The sequence below is a fragment of the Hylobates moloch genome, unplaced genomic scaffold, assembly GCF_009828535.3.
Source record: "Hylobates moloch isolate HMO894 unplaced genomic scaffold, HMol_V3 SCAFFOLD_3, whole genome shotgun sequence".
NCBI lineage: Eukaryota > Metazoa > Chordata > Mammalia > Primates > Hylobatidae > Hylobates > Hylobates moloch.
The window spans coordinates 111,130,698-111,147,255 of NW_026652278.1; the positions used below are offsets into that span (position 1 = coordinate 111,130,698).

The 16,558-nt window shown below is 38.6% G+C and overlaps 1 protein-coding gene across 2 annotated transcripts in view; it reads left to right on the top strand.

The window, feature by feature from the left end:
• SYNPO2 (synaptopodin 2) overlaps positions 1 to 16,558 on the top strand; it is a 173,116-nt gene that overhangs the window by 149,669 nt on the left and 6,889 nt on the right. The window lies entirely within an intron of this gene.

The following is a 16,558-nucleotide window of genomic DNA, read 5'->3' on the forward strand; positions in this document are numbered from 1 at the left end:
TTGGTGCAATAATCAAGGCCACGCAACAACCCAGAATCAAGCATTTTGGTTCAAGTTAGGATGACATGAGTGGGGACAGAAGCTGTGGCAGTCATTCAAATAATCTCATGGGTCCTGAGGAAAAGATAGGAGTTAACGTATTAAGTTTCTACTATATGCAGGAACTGTGTTAAGTATTTTACATAAGTTTCGATAATAGCTAACATTAGCTGAGCACAAAATTTGGGCCCTGATTTCTGCTGAGTATCTTTCACAGATTACTGCTTTTAATCAGCAGTCCTTTTGAGCTAGGTATGATCATTATCCCCATTTTATAGATTACAGATGAGATTCTGAGGCACAAAGAGGCTGAGTAACTTGCTAAAGATCATACAATGTTAAGTAATGGCCCCTGGATTCAGTCTGCAGCCTGAATTCTTAACCAATTATACTGTGATTTCATTTATTCTTCAGACTTACACTAAAAAGAAAGTATTATTCCCATTTTACAGTTGAGGTATCTAAGCTCAGAGAAGCTGAACAACTTGTGCAACAATCACTAAGCTTAAAAGCAGTGGATTAGGGTTAGATTTAGATATTTGTCTGGCATCCAAACCTGTGCTCTCCCTACAGTACCACATGGTTTCCACAGTCTCATCAGACCCCAGAATTTCACTCCCTGAGACTGCTTAATTGTGAATTTCCCAAACTGATTCACCAAGAGCCTACTGTCTGCTTCGCAGATGGCTTTGACCACATTCAATGACATTGGGAAAGATTCCGTTTCCCAAGATGGCTCAGAAAATCAGATGCTACGATGCATGTTGAAAGTGAAAACCCATCTCTGAGAAAGAAGCATCTGTTTTATAAGTAAAAAAAAAAAAGAAATTGACAGCAATGTTGTGTGACTTCTCAAAATTCTTTCATTTTCTTATTTCAGAATGAATAGGTGTTGTTCATTGGCTGGTAATGGGGAATAATGTGATTTTTAAAAATAAAGCATAATCAAACTCTGCATAAAAGGAAGTGCTCCCTTTGGCTTTCTGCCATTTTAACTAAATGTAACTCAGGGAACTTTCTTATTAAGTAGTGAATCAGCACCTAGCATGGCTTGCTACTAAACCAATAATAACTTAAGGCATTTCAACAAGAATAATTCTAAACAGAATAACGCTGAGGGAGTCACAAGTTTTCAGCATTTCACACTACACTCTGAAAAAGAGTTACCCCTGGAATCTTAGAGTGCCATGATGCCAATCCCAGTCAGGACAACAGTCAAGTGCATGAGGCAGCAAACCCTTCCCACCTCAAAGATTCCTCAGTGGAAGATTTCTCAACAGTTATTTCTGTCAAAGCCTTCCCAGCAAGGACACTTTTAAACCTTACATTTTTTCTAGTAGTTTTTTTTTTTTCCTTTTATATATCATTGTTATTTTGAAAACATCTCCTGAGGAACTAGTGTGATAGATTCTAAACATGGATTTTGAACGGTCCCATCACCAACTTCAAAAAAAGAAGATATGAGCTTCTAGGTTAATTGTAAAAACTCATTACATTTGCAGAGCTTTATTGCCTTAATTTAAAATCATAGAGCCACTAATAAGGTAACATTTATGGGGGCTTACGATGTGCTAGGTACCACTCTAAGCACTTTTTTTGTCACCACAAAATGATGAAAGTATGATGTAGGTATTATTATCATCCCACTTTAAGATAAGGAAATTGAGGTAAAGAAAACTTAAGGAACTTGTGTAACATGGTAGGGCTAAACCTCGGGACCCAACAATCAAACTCCATGGCCATCATCTAATCACAACGCTATACTACCTCCCCTGATTGCAAGAAGACTCAGGTCACAGGTAGAAGGAACTGCTCATCAGAAGTGATGAGTTTTACATGTCTCAGAGATAACTCCAAAGTTACACTAAACCTTCTAAATCAAAATAAGAAATATTGAAACATCCTAGAGTTTGGTAGCTCCAAGCAATAGACATTTTTAAACAGGGTACATGGGGAAAAGCTGTAGTTTTTATCTCCATCAGCCTATTTGCTTATTATAACTCAATAATGGCGAAGGGAAGCTCAACATTTTGCTGGTTTCCATTGAACAAATTCCCACAATGCACTAGACCAAATGCCTCAAAAACCTACTGCTTCCAGCCAACCAGCATCACATACTACCAGAGTTATGGTAATTTATATCTGGCAAATAAAGGAAGAACAGAATAGTGATGAGAGAAACCCTCAAATTTCAGTAACAATAATGCAGAGAATAAGGGTCTTTCCAATTTTTAAATTAAAAAGAAGACAAGACTTTTTTTTAATTTAGGAAAAGCAAAAGGTAATCATGTCTTCAATGAACTTCACATACTATTAGATGAGATAAGGTGTGTAAACCTTGAGCCCACAAGAAGTACATTTGTAGTGATTAAGAGTGTGGGCTCTAGGGCTGCACTGCCTGCCTCTGAGCCCCAGGCCTGCCTCCTGCTGGTTGGGAGACTTTAGACAGAGGATTCAGTCGCCCTGTGCTTCAGTACCTCAGCTGTGAAATGAAGACAATAATAGGTGTACCTCACAAGTTGTTACGAAGATTAAATGAAACAATATGCATTATGTATATAAAACACTGCCTGGCACAGAGAAAGTATTCAACACGTGTTAGCTATTATTATTCTTCTAAGGGGCACTCAATAAACAATAGCTACTATTTTAAAAACTTCCAATGAGGAAAACACAATTAAACAAGTTCTTTTGTGTTCTCTGTTAATATGAATCCCAGTATGAGACCCACAACTAAAATAGGAAAAGTAGAAGGAGTGTCACTATAAATCTCACATTGACACAAGAAATCTATTCCCAGGAGTCGTTGAGAGATCTTTGTTTCTTCTCTTTTTTCTTCTTACTGAAGTTTATATGTTTACATTCCTCTGTATTCAGCCTGCTTGTCCATTTTTTCCTGCTTTGTGTTCGTCTATTGTGCTAGCATTCTTTTCGTGGTATACAAAGATGAGACCAGATTCAAAAAGACTGGTTCAATATTTTTATAAAATCAACTTAACATCAGCTTTGAGCCTCTACTATAAAGACACTGCTTTCAGTTCAAAGTACCAATGTTAAATAGAATGAACATAGTGGACTTAGTCATATGAAGAGAGCTCTTCTGGGGGAAATGTTTGTAAACCAAACATACTCTCTGAACAGGATAGTTGGTATCCTGAGTAACCTGGTAGCATAGTTGAAGCTTCAATAGGCCTATTAGACTGAAAGTGGAGCAGTTGGCAACCCTATCCCTCAGACTACCCCACTTCAGACCTGCAACAGTTGGGCTGACCTAGGAGGGCGCAGCTCACAGCTGTCCTTATCCCTCCTTTCCACACTGTCCTAGGACAAAGGGTCAGCAACCTGGCCTTTTTAGAGTAATTGATCCCCTTGCCTGAGAGGCATGATAACTTTCCAAAAACAGAAAGAGTGAAACCTCGGCCTGAACACAGCAAACTCCCAGCTCAGGACAAGTGATGAAAAACAATTCTAAGAAGCTGAGCCACTGACATAGGGAGGAACTTAATATTCCAGCTGCCTTTCAAACCCAGGGAATTTTTGTGGGTTTTCTGGTACTTCTAGAATCCTTCTGAGTCAGAAGCAGAAGTCAAGACTCATCTTGAAGATAAAAAATCAAAGCAAGCTGAGATTCTGAAAATTTTATCTGAATCCAGAATAGCTTTTGTTTCAAATACAATTGAATTGATTTAGTTTTGCTTTCCTTTTGTGCCATTTAATTACATTTAAAAATAAAGCAAAACTAGGTCTCTTACTGCACTAAAAACCCTTTTGTTCTTTTTTCACCTAGCATATCTAACACTGATAAAGAAATGTTCACAAAACCACTTTCTAGAGCTAAGAATCTCTAAGGAATTGGTTGAACTAATATAAAGTACTAATTTAAGGTTTCATTCCAATCCTTCCACAATTAGATCTTTGGTTTGGAGTTTTGTTTTTGTTTTAATTCACACTCAGAGTCTGTTGATTGTGGTTGGATTACTTATTACTGTTTATCAAATGGTGCAGATCATAATTCTTCATGTAAGTCCAATATGGGCTAGATTTTGAATTCTGCATTATGAAATACTCACTGAAATGTCACAACTCATTGTGGGTGGTATTACTGAAATAAAGAGCAACACTAAATATATTACTTAGAACTTTTAATTTTAATTTTACATTGAATGAACTAATATGATTTCCTTTATATACTGCACTTTAGTATGAGCAAACTATTCCCTTCATAGTGTAACATATAGCTTTCCACTTTTTGTTCCCAGTGTAAAATTAAGATTTCCCCACCTTAGAGATAGCCCCACCTTAGAGATTCTGATTTACTAGGTTTGGGTGGGACCTAGGAATTTGTTCTTGTAACATGCAACCCAGGTGATTCTGATGCTAATGGGCTGTGAACTACACTTTGAATAACACTTTTCTAACATGCAAACCACTTAAGTCAACTTTATTCTTTAAAACCCATAAATAGTCTTCCTGTTTATCCAGTCAGGGACAGACAGACTTGTAAACTGCACCTGCTTCCACAGTCTTAGTGCCCTGTCTAAAAGGAACAGGCGCTGAAGCACTCATCTTGCCGATTTTATTTCAAACGTCCAGGAGATGGCAGCAAACTCTCCTTCCCTCTCAGTGCTTCACGGCAGCCATTCTAAAGCTCGTTGCATTAAAATTTGCTTTGAATATTCTTTTTTAAAAAAGACAAAAGACCAAAGGGGGCCTTGAGACGTGATTTTTAATTGACCCCCTGCCTCTAATCAAGAATGAGTATAAATATTTCTAGGAATAGAATAGAATGATACAATGTTATTATCTAGAAAAGAGATTGAATTTCCTTGGCTATTTTTTCTTATCTCTGGGGAAAAGATTGTATGACTTCCCTTGGCTGTTGGGCCCTAGACTCTGTTATCTCCAAATCCAAAATATTCTTACTAATAACTAGCTTAAATCTATCTGGCAGTAATCTAAACATTCTTATTTTGGGATCTAGGCTAACGGAAAATTTTGAAGCACTTTGAATGCTTATTAGCTTTCTAAAATGAAAATAAATACAATTACAAAATTTTCAAAAGAAAAAGGAAGTTCATGCACTTTATGCATCATAGGGAAAGAGCCCAATATTTCTGTTTAACTTTAACATTAATCTTGGCAAATAGAGTAGTATGTCAACAAAATGCAAAATCAGTCAGAGGCTGCTTACATGTTACAAGAGTGTACAGAACAAAGAAACAGGCAGGCCCACGTGGTGACAGCTTTGATGCTAACAAGCACATTGTTTTCAAAACTTTGAGGCACTAAAGTTTATTTCTAAAACAAAAAAGATGGTGACGTGTTGGAAGTTCTGTGATGTGAAATACATGTTTGTACATTTACCAGTGGGAGGAGAAGAGACTAATGGGAGAGCTGGATATTATAAATGATGGGTTAATGCTGGAGCCTAGGTCACTGCACAGGTTTGATGCCATGTGGTCAATGAATGACTGATCTGTTCATTGTATTTTGTTTGTTTGTTTGGTTGATTTTTTTTTCTTTTTTTTTTTTTTTTTTGTTTTTGTTTTTAGACAGAGACTCGCTCTGCCGCCCAGGCTAGAGTGCAGTGGCACCATCTCGGCTTACTGCCATGTTTTCTTTTTGTTTTGTTTTTTGTTTTTGTTTTGGATAATTGCTTAAGAATTTAGACATACATACTACTAAAGGATCTCTCTTTTCCTCTCTTTCTCTAAAATGTGTATTGATGAGGGCCTATCCATTTTAGTCTCTCCAGAAGCTACTTTTTATCTTAGGCTATGATTATATATCCATAGCAGTTAAGAGGTCTGATGTAGTATTTTAGCTAATTCATAATATTTTTGTAAATTCATCAATGCATTTTCATGAATTAATACTAAAAGTGAAAAAAATTGTTTAACAATTGTAACAGTCAATAAATACCTAACATCAAATCAAAATGAAGGCAAACTTTGGGATGGGGAGAAGTCAGGAGAATACTAAAGAAGGAGATCCTTTTAATAAATGTGTGGTCTACATGGCAAAATTTGCTGTAGTATTAACATGCAATGTTATCTCTAGACAATTATACATTGCAGCTTCATGAATGCATTAAGAAAGCTGTGCCGGCCAGGCGTGGTGGCTCATGCCTGTAATCCCAGCACTTTGGGAAGCTGAGGTGGGTGGATCACTTGAGGTCAGGAGTTTAAGACCAGCCTGGTCAACATGGTGAAACCCCACCTCTATTAAAAACACAAAAATTAGCCGGGCGTGGTGGCACATGCCTGTAATCCCAGCTACCCAGGAGGGTGAGGCAGGAGAATCACTTGAATCTGGGGAGCAGAGGTTGCAGTGAGCCCACATCGTACTACTGCAGTCCAGCCTGGGTGACAGAGCCAGACTCCGTCTCAAAAAAAAAAAAAAAAGCTATGCTCATAAAACCAGCTGTAATCGCAGCTAAAGCCATGGGCAAAATTAAGTATTTGGTCTCTAATTTCAAATGTTTGATAGGTAGACACGCATTCCAATACCTCCCGAGACATCCTTTCAGCGATTAATGACAGACTACAGCTATATCTGGAATTAGTGTTTTCACTGGAAGTAAATGCTGCTTATTCGGAAGAAATGTAACTGGGATACTTCTGATAAAAGATGTTTCTTAAGTTTCCCATTTGTATTTGAAAAGCACATGATCGTGACCGTCATTGTATACTTCGCTTTAACCCATGTTTCTCCTCCAGCAAAACAATCATACATTTGAAAATCCCACATAGTTTATGGCATCTCCATGTCTCTAAAATGAAATGACATACATGAAATTATTGTGTAAATTCCCTCAAACAGGAAAGATATCATTAAATAAAACTTATCACTTGGACCAGAGATGTGCTAAGGGAATTGAGCATAATTTTTTTCTATTCTGTGCTTAAGAAAACAAGCTGTAGATGCCTTTCCTGATGAAGAGCTGGATTTATGATTCCTAATTTTATTTTTGTTTTCTTTTATTTTTGAGATGGAGTATCACTCCGTCACCCAGGCTGGAGTGCAGTGGCGTGATCTCAGCTCACTGCAACCTCCACCTCCCAGGTTCAAGTGATTATGATTCCTAATTTTAAACCTCACTCTGGGGTCATGTTTTTGACCAGCAAAACGTAAATATGATAGGGAGTAAATCTTACATTTCTCAAAGAACAGTAGGTTAAACAATTTCCCCAAGGCCCAGGATATTAATCAAAGGTTCCATTTAATAAGCTTAGAAACATAGTGGACAGAAAAGCAGTTACAAAGGCCAAGTCAGTCATTTTCCTCATCTTGCATTCTCCACGTCTTTGTGAAATTATGTTGTCACACACTGTATAGTTGCTGATTTGTCTTCGTCATTGCCATTAACTCGCTTTGAATTGTCAGAGATTTTTAACGTAATTAGAAGTTGTGACAGAGGATGCTTCTAAACACATCAGTGGGAAGTTTTGGGAATGTTATTGTGCAAAGGCCAAATCAAGGTTGTTACATGGTATGCACACGTTTCTTAAGAATCCTTGTTTTTAACATCGTAACTGATAAGATTTTTCTCTAAAAAAGCAAAAGGCATTTTAATTGGGAAATAATTTTGCTTAAGGGCTATTAGCTCCACTTCAAATAGCAGTCACATAATTATAACTGAATACAATATAAAACATGGTAGTTTTCTATACTGATAATCATGACTCTCATAATAAATTAAGTGCTTACCATGTGCCAGGTACCAACATTTTTCTCTACAAAAACTTCCCACATGCTGGGTGCAGTGGCTCACTGGAGCAATTTGAGAGGCTGAAGTGAGAGGATGTCTTGAGCCTGGGAGGTTAAGGCTGCAATGAGCTATGATAGCACCACTGCTCTCTAGCCGGGGTGATAGAGCAAGACCCTGTCTCAAAAAAACAAAAACCCAAAAAACTCCCACAAGGTCAAAAGATTATTTATTTTAAACAAGATCAACATTCTTTGTTTATTGTGAAAATTACTTTTTTCTCCATAGAAACTGACGAAATCTGAACTTTTTATATATATCTTATTCACTTTTTCTACCGTGGGAATCTAAATGAATGACGTTTACTCTTTAAATCTTTTGAGGAAACAGAGAACTTCAGAAAATATTTTGAAATGTGTTTAACATTTATTTTTTATGTTTGAACCAATTAAACTAGACTTTTATGAAAATAAACTTAAGTAAGCCTGTTCCTCAAGAATTATAAAAAATTAAAACAGCAATCCCAGCTACTTAAATAGAACACAGTCTGTATTAATACAAGTATTTTCACAGGCTCTAACTTGTAGATTGACATACTTCTTTTTTGAGAATAAAGAAAGGTAAGAGGGTAAAAATTGCTGGTATAGTAGTTTTTTCTGTTAACAGAGTTAATGCCTTAACATACATTATTTAAATAAAATTTTATTACCTATAGCTTTACTTCTCCAACTTCCCTATACAAGCCAGTATGTGTTGTATAGGGAAAATTACCTAATTTAGGGTCATATTAGGGTAAATTACCTAATTCACATGCCTCACTTTCCTTATTTGCAAAATGGAGGCCATAAGGTTGTTGAGAGGATTAATTGCGGTAACAAATACAGTGTTTAGAACTGTAGCTAGTACATAGTAAAAGTTTTATACATTTTAGTTATTATTATCATTGCTTCAAAGATGAAAGAGACAACAAAAGTATATGCACACATTCCTCCCTCATGTTGGTCTTCTCGACCTTAAACTGAGTATCATTATTTTTATTCTTTTGTGACAGAAGGTTTAAAAAAAATCAAGAAGTGTATATTTTGGCCCCCTTAGACCTAGCAGGGAGATGAGGTCAGTGGCAATGTTTCTGGCCAGCCCAGCTGCCTGCGTTCTGATGACAGGAGGGCAGCCGGGGTTGGCACAGCAGCCTCGGAGGCGTGCACTGCTAATGCCACTTCAAAGGCAAGTCTCCCTCCTATTTTTATCCTGGGTCAGCAGCCTGCTTATGCAGTTGCCTCTTGAACAAAAGGTCCTGCCAGGTCTCTGACACCTTTAGGGCCACACAGTCTCTTCCCACAATAACAAAAATAATCACCATTTGTTGGGCTAAGTGGCATTCCATTTATAAACACAATCTTTACTCTGCCCATAATCTTGAAACTGTAGCCAGCAATACTCCCATCTTACAATTAAGGAAAGTAAGGCTGGGAGAAGTTGAATCGCATGGATAACAAAAGACAAAGGCAGAACTTTCAGGTCAATGTGACATCCAAGTTTCCATTCTCTCCAATATAAGATGGTGGCCTCCATTGTCATTTACAAGCCTTACGCTTTCTCACAAAGAGATTTCCTTGAAGCAGGAAGTAAAACTTTTTATTTAAAAGTCTACGGTTTTGGAAGATAAAATTTAATCTAAAACTTAATCTAAGATGACTGGTGAGTAACAGAACCAAGATGATATGCTACATACAAGACCCTATCTCTTATTTTGATGTCAGAGTGTGTCCAATGGAATAGTTTCCATTCAGGAAACTATTTATTTTATTATTATTTTTTACATGAAGTTTCACTCTTGTTGCCCAGGCTGGAGTGCAATGGCACAATCTCAGCTCACTGCAACCTCTGCCTCCCGAGTTCCAGCGATTCTCTTGCTTTAGCTTCCCAAGCAGCTGGGATTACAGGGATGAGCCACCATGCCCGACTAATTTTGTATTTTTAGCAGAGATGGGGTTTCACCGTGTTGGCCAGGCTGATCATGAACTCCTTACCTCAGATGATCCACCCACTCGGCTTCCCAAAGTGCTGGGATTACAGGCGTAAGCCACTGCGCCCAGCCCATGAAACTATTTAAACAACATGTGATTACTGGGCCACTTTTCTATTCAAAAATATGGTTTATTAGTCTTGATTATCTGCCGTTCTTGTCAGACAGAATGATACTGTGTACTTCTGCTGAAAGAAATAGAAACTCTCTTCCGTTTTCTAGATAAGAGAATCCTACAACAGAATTTCCAAAAACTCCAGTTGGTGGAAGTAAACTTAAAATCCTCTTTAAGAAGGCAAGTGTTAAGGAATGAGGAAAAGACTATTTTATTGAGACTAGAACAAAATGACCTTCAAAGTGTTTTTATCCTCTAACTTCAAGCTTGATTGTATCTAAATCACCTCAAGGGAGTGTTTGTTTTGTATTTAAAGACCTTTAGGTAAAGGGATTCTATATCTCTATGCAGAAATTTTTTCCAGTGTTGAACTGTTTCTATTGTCAAGAAAATTGTCACTGAGGGCTCATTAGAGCTGGGAGTGACTCTAAGAGATTAGTTAGTAGAGGCTGCCATTTCATAACACGTACTTGCAGTCTCATGATAAACGGTAAATCAACTTTCACCTTGCTCTTCTTCAGCCCTAACTAATTCCAGTCTCCTTTATCTTTTTCTTCTTAGGTCTTATTTATTTAATCTTGCAAATGTATTTCAGGTTCTCTTTAGGGTTCATGCATAATTTTCTAAGACTTTTCTCAATTGTGAAATCCAAGCCGTTTGAAACTCTTAAACTTCCACTGACCTGAATGCAAATAATTTATTTGAACGTTAAAAATCTTCCACTTATTTAGAAAAATTGATTTGTTCATAAATATTGGCTAATCCTACTGTCTTGTTGAACATGACTTGGGGTGCATATTGGTTTGCATATATTGAAGGTGGTGGGGATAATTCTGTTTGTGTCCCTTGTCACGTGTAACTGTTGTGTGAGAGGTGCTACATCTTGTGAACTGACCTAAAATTCTGGTGAAGATAACCACATTTTCAGTTTATATCAGCCTGATGTAGAAATTATCATTCATTCATTCAGCAAATACTTACTAAGCACCTACTATTCTGGTGCCAAGTACTGTTCTAGGGAAGCCTTAAGGAAACAAAAACCTTTACCCTTAGATGGACCTTAATTTCTAGTGGAGAGAGAAAAATAAACAAAATGATTAAGTAGAATATTTATTACGTTAGATGAGTGTAAGTCTAAGGGAAGGATTAAAGCAGGGGAGAAAGGTAAGGAATTTTGAGAGAGGGAGGGAATTGCCAAGCTGAGTGATCACGTAATATTTGAGTAAGTCCTGAAGAAAACAAGATAGGAGTCATGCTGGTACCTGGGGTGAGCAAGTACAAAAATCCAGAGAATTGGCAAGTACAAAAATCCTGAGGCATGAGTGTGCCTGGTGTGTTCAAGTTTCAAGGCCAGTGTGGCTGGAGGAAAGGGAGAGGAAGAGAACATGAAGAAGATGAAGTCAGATAATACAAGGAGCTAGTTGGCAGATTTTTTGGGGTCTTGTAGGTCAATGAAAGGACTTTGGTTTTTCCTTTTTGAAATGAAAAGCCATGGGAAGTTTTTAACCAGTGGACTGAATAACATAACCTGACTTGAGTTTTAACTGGGTAGTTTTGGCTAGCATATTAAGAATAAACTAAAGGAAGCAAGGATGAAACTAGGGAAATCAATTAGGAGACAGTAGCAATAATCCGGGTGAGAATTTTTGGTAGCTTAGTCCAGGATGCTACCAGTGGAGGTTGATAAGACTTGGTCAGATAGTGGATGTATTTTGAAGTCAGTGCTGACAGATCAGGTGTGGAGTGTGAGATGGAGAGCAGTCAACACTGATTCCCAAAATTTCAACTTGAGCAAATGGAAAAAATGGAGAATACCTGTGGTTTCTTCTATTTGTGTATCCCTTCTTAGGACCTCTGCTTTTCAGAAATTCTAATCCATGATTAAAAAGGCAAAAGAAATACTTTTTATTCCTCTTCGCTTTTCTTGGACATCCCAGAATCTGTGTATGATAAAGTATATGTTTGTGATGAACATTTACTGATCATGTGTTTAAGAGAGAAAAGAGTCAAAGGAATTGAAATCATATTTATCAGTTGAAGCCCCTTTCCCTACAATGCTTGTGTAAGCAGGGTTTCAGCCAAGAGAATTGTATCGCTTTCAAGGTTTATGGTATAAAATAGTTTAAATTTTGACTCATGACACATACATCAGATTTATCTTCTTTGGCTTCTAGGACTGTTTACATTGCTTTAAAATTCACTAATTTGTGCTCAGTAAACCTCAGATTACACTTTCTTTTTACATGTCAAGTGTTCTCTGCCAGTTAAATTGGTTACTAGACAGTTTAACAAGGAAGCTAACTAAGCTGTTTTATTAACAAGCTGTATGGATAAACCAACATTTAATTGACATGAGAAGATGGTTTATGTTAAGCCGAGAAAGGCCCTCAGCTCCTCTGAGCTTTTCTCCTGCATGCAGAGCCCCAGATATCTCACCTGATACAGCAGAAGTGCATCTAAATGCGATGCACTGTATTCCCTACGGCCTGGTCACCTGCTTGTTCTTGTGACAAATGCCAAGATGCCAGTATTCATTAATCCAAATTTAATCAAAATTTAAATGACCTTTTCCAAAATTTCTAAGATCTTACTCCATTTAGTTTGTACGGTTTTGAATCTTTTTTTTTTTTTTTTTTTAAAAGATGTTTTCAGGCTGGGTGCAGTGGCTCACACTTGTAATCCCAGCACTTTAGGAGGTCGAGGCAGGCAGATCACCTGAAGTCAGGAGTTCAAGTCCAGCCTGGCCAACATGGCAAAACCCCATCTCTACTAAAAGTACAAAAATTAGCCAACCGTAGTGGTGGGCACCTGCAATCCCAGCTACTCAGGAGGCTGAGGCAGGAGAATCACTTGAACCCGCGAGGCAGAGGTTGCAGTGAGCCAAGATTGCCCCACTGTACTTCAGCCTGGGCGACAAGCGTGAGACTGTCTCAAAAAAAAAAAAAAGATATTCTCTCAAAACAATATAGTTGCAAGTATTGTCCGATTAGATTTAGGAACTCTGGTGTAAGACTGCCTGCCTGGGTTCAATTTTCCACCCCAACACTTACTAGCTTTCTACCCTTGGGGAAATTACTTACCTTCTTCAAATCTCACTATCCTCTGGAAAAATAGGGATGATAATAGTGCCTCTGCTTCATGGGATTGTGACGATTACATGAAACACTCCACATAAAGAAATGAGCCCCCACTGCCTGGCACACAATAAGCAATCTATTAATGTTGGCTATTTTTAAAGGCAGAGGTAGAAAAATGCCTCCTTAGTGTTAAGCCCTTTTGTGTGACTATATAACACCAGATGACTCCTGAGTTCATTGGGAGTCTTGCATGCGTTATATTGGGCCAGCTAAAGATTGGCGTGTGCTCTTGTGGGTTGAATAATTAAAGAACAGAATGCTCTAAATGCACACAGACTGAATGTTCCATATGCAGTATTAACTATACCATCTGCCAGATCAGATGGTCCCTCAGTCATTTTGAATGATGTCTTCACTCAGCACGTGGCCTTGTGTTTATGTACACACATCTACTTAAGAAGATCAAGATATTATACCTGCATTAGCCTTGCCCAACAAACTGGAGGAAGAAGGATGTGGAGAACTTGAGGGAATGAATGACATAGATATTATTTCTCTTTGGTTTGAAAAATAACAGATAGCAACAGGATAGTAAAGATGTTCAAGGAGGGTGGAAGAAACTGGGAATGTATGAAGGAATGGCTGCTTAGAAGTACAAGTAGATGTAATCCATGTTAGCAGAATCACTGGGGTAAAGCCATGGGAAGCAATGTTTGAGTCAACATAAGAAAGAGGTTCCCAAAATCTAGAGCCTAAGGATTGACCAAGATGCTTTGGAAACAAGTAACCCCTCTTCTCTAGAGAAAAGACTCAGTGACGTATAAGCTTTCAACTTTATTCGAAGTTATTAGAGAAATTTCTTGGAATTGATTTGTAGAAAAATATTTCCAATTTTAGCTTATATTTTACTTTAAAAAGAAAAATAGGAGAGAGGGAGCTTTGTACTGTACTGGAAATGAGATGACAGGATGTTGAAGTTTTACCCAAGGCCCCCAGATAGAACAGATGCTCCCCACTGAAGTGAGATTCCAGATTCAAATACAGAGTTTACAAAGAATATAGTAGCAAACAACTTCCACAATTCTTGAAGCCTTCAGCCAGGTCCAAGTGATTAAAAGGGGTTTGATTATGGCAACGAAAGAGGATTCTGTGAGAAGGAATTCCAGAGCGCTGAAGATGTGTGTGTTTGGAGTAGGTGGCGTGGAGGGGGTTTCACCTTTTTACCTCAAGCTGTGTGCGAGAAGAGTTTCAAAGTGTCTTCTTAGAGAACTTCATGGGAGATACTTGCATGAGGACGGGTAGGAGGTCAGAGTGGGGTCTGAGTGCCACTCAGGAAATTTGGAGGGAAAGGGACAAGCTGACAAATTGTTTTGGCGGAGAACCAGGAAATTTTCTTCTGCATCCCCACAGGTAAATGATGTGAGTGTTCCTCATGGACCAGGCCAGTCCAGGCTAGGAGCAAGAGAGAGCTGGCTGGGGTCAACCTGGGGCCTCTCCGAGGGAGCAGATGGATCTTAGTAGTTACACACTGTAGGTAGACAGCTTCCTAAGGGAGCATATAGGATGAGTCCAAAGTCACCCCCTAGAACAGAGAAGAATTAGCATGAATCAAGGACTAGAGGTAAGATGTCCCCAGTGATGGGAATCTTTCAATATCCCATAAAAATGTCCCTCTCTGGGTCTGTCTGGCCCCAAGAGTAAGAGGCCAGAATATGATGTTGCCAAATCAAGTAAAAACTTCCTCCTCCTCTTTTTTTCTGCTCCTTTTTTCCTCCAACCCCAGGGGGCCAGAAGGCAGAGTTAGCGACCTGAGAGAAGAAGTGGAAGTAGAATGAAGAAGTCAACTAAACTCCTTCCCTGAGGGAAGGCAGCCTTTCTGAAGCAGGCCCCAGCTGGGGAAGGAGAGGAGATTTAACTTTAATAAAGTTGAAATTGGAGTTTGTTATTTCAGGGGATGGAATCGTCTATTTCAAAATAAAACTGGTTTGAGTAACTTAAGGTAACCATTGAACTCTTCCTAAAAGTAAGCAAAATGTCCCAGGATCTGCTAAGTTTTCTTCCAGTAGCAGCGGAAAACTTTTTTTTTATCAAATAAAGTTTAAAAGGTAGTGGGAGACAGAAAGAAGCAATTTGATGTGTAAAGCTAATTTAACATCTTGGTTACAGTTAAGTGCTCTCATATAAAAATATTAAATTCCCTTGATAATGATATAACCCATGGTGGAACTGACAACCGAGGACCTAATCCATGCTATGCTAGGATTCCAGCGTCAGACATTCAAACTCCAAAACAAAAGAAACACCTCTGTTACTTTCAGATTCCTTTGGTCATTTCTGGCTCAGGGTGTATCACATGGCTTCATTCAGCCAGCCAAACAGAGAACAGCCTGAGCCTTGGAACTGTGATGGACAGAAGGAAACAGCACCAAAAAACACTGTGAAAATTGCTGTGGGGAAATACATTAAAATTAGAAGTATGGGTGCCGGTAGAGGCTAGAGGCTTGCAATATTTTGGACACAAATAGAAACTACATTGTACCTATGGAAAGATTTATTTATATCCCAGTTGGATCTCTAACCTAAAATGGTTTATCATTTTATCCTCTATTACTAGCACTTGAAAGAATGTGAAGGCATGTTCGTCAGTCTGGGGAAATGTAGAAGAGCCATGGTCATTTTGCTCATTGAGCTGGTCGCTCTTCTTTCCTCACAACCGACACTGCTGTTACATTTGTCATATGCGTGTTTGGCGTGAGATTTTTGCTTTCAGCTTCAATCCCGGGTTTTAATTTCCCTTCAGAAAGCCTTGGCTTACTCTTTCAGTACCATACCTCAATATTTTAGTTTTCTCCCTGCACGTTCATCTCTTCGTTAATAGGATATCACTGAACAATATTTTGAACTTTCCAAATTCTGTCAAGTTTCAATTTTTCTGAATATTTTCAAACTCAGTGCATGAGAGAAACACCAAAAAATAATTCCTCTCTTTCATGTAATGTTTTGGATGTCTTATCACTGTAATGTATGCTTTCACATAGTACTTAATACTCCCAAGTATATTGATAATTATTTCTTTTTCCAGTTATTAGCCAGTAAATTAAACACCTGTATATATGTTCAGGGGCCTCACCGAGATTTCTGTAAAGTCTCAGCTCCCTTTATCTATTGCCATCCCCTCAGCCTTCTATCTTTTAAAATACCTAAATAACTGACTAAAGCAGTCCCTCAAGGTGCTACATCTAATTGATGCAGGATTTTTTTTAGCCTCTTTGCCAGACTTGCAACAGGGGTGCCCTGTTTACTCAGCCCACTGTGCTCAACCCCTTGAGGGAGGGAGCACATGAGTGAGCGAGTGTGGGATCTGGCTGGCCACTCCGGGCGCCGGCAGGAGCAAACTTCATGTGGGGCCCACAGCGGTGCCCAGGTGGGGGTGCTTGAGACCCCAAAGCCCCAGAGGGCGCGTTACGGTGCTCTCTTAGTTCTGCCGTCCACAGACGGTGGTTTGTTAGCAGCTCAGTCGGCCCCTCGCCTCATTGTGTGGGGTGGCTGCCCTTCATCAGTGAGGGCAAAGGGCCGGTGTGATGGCCTTTCTG